Raw genomic sequence first — 540 nt, forward strand, 5'->3', positions numbered from 1 at the left:
TTTTTGGGAGGGAATTTGGTTGTGGGTTTCAAGATAAGGAGTGTAAAAGCCCATAAGGGCATTGGGAAGAATAGTAGTTACTGTGAGAGGAGAGACCCTGGGTTGTGGAATAATAAACTTAGCAACTGCTGTGTGACGTCATGTCCGGCTTTTAGCTTGAAAAAACAAAAGGTGAGATAGAAGCAGGTAAGATTAAGTTGGTTTGGCGACAGCTAGATGGCTGTCACTTTTTGTGAGCGTGAGTGTAATAGCGTGACTGGCGGGATTGGAATTTAATTTTTTCAGATTGAAAAAATAGCTGAAGCCTATTTTGTTATTCGGAAGATTCATCTTTCATCCGCCCAAAAGACTGGACCGTTATAATTTTACATCACGCCACCTTGGGACGAGTGAATCTTTGGAATTGTTTTGGCGCATGTCCTGCGCATGTCTTATCGTGTTATCAATCACTGGCGCACTTGTGAGGTTTGACTCTAATCTAAATGGTGACGCACGAGATTTCTCGGAAAAAGGGGGAGAAGTATCATTAAAGGAGGTCAT

Source organism: Daphnia pulex, chromosome 10, assembly GCF_021134715.1.
Source record: "Daphnia pulex isolate KAP4 chromosome 10, ASM2113471v1".
Lineage (NCBI taxonomy): Eukaryota > Metazoa > Arthropoda > Branchiopoda > Diplostraca > Daphniidae > Daphnia > Daphnia pulex.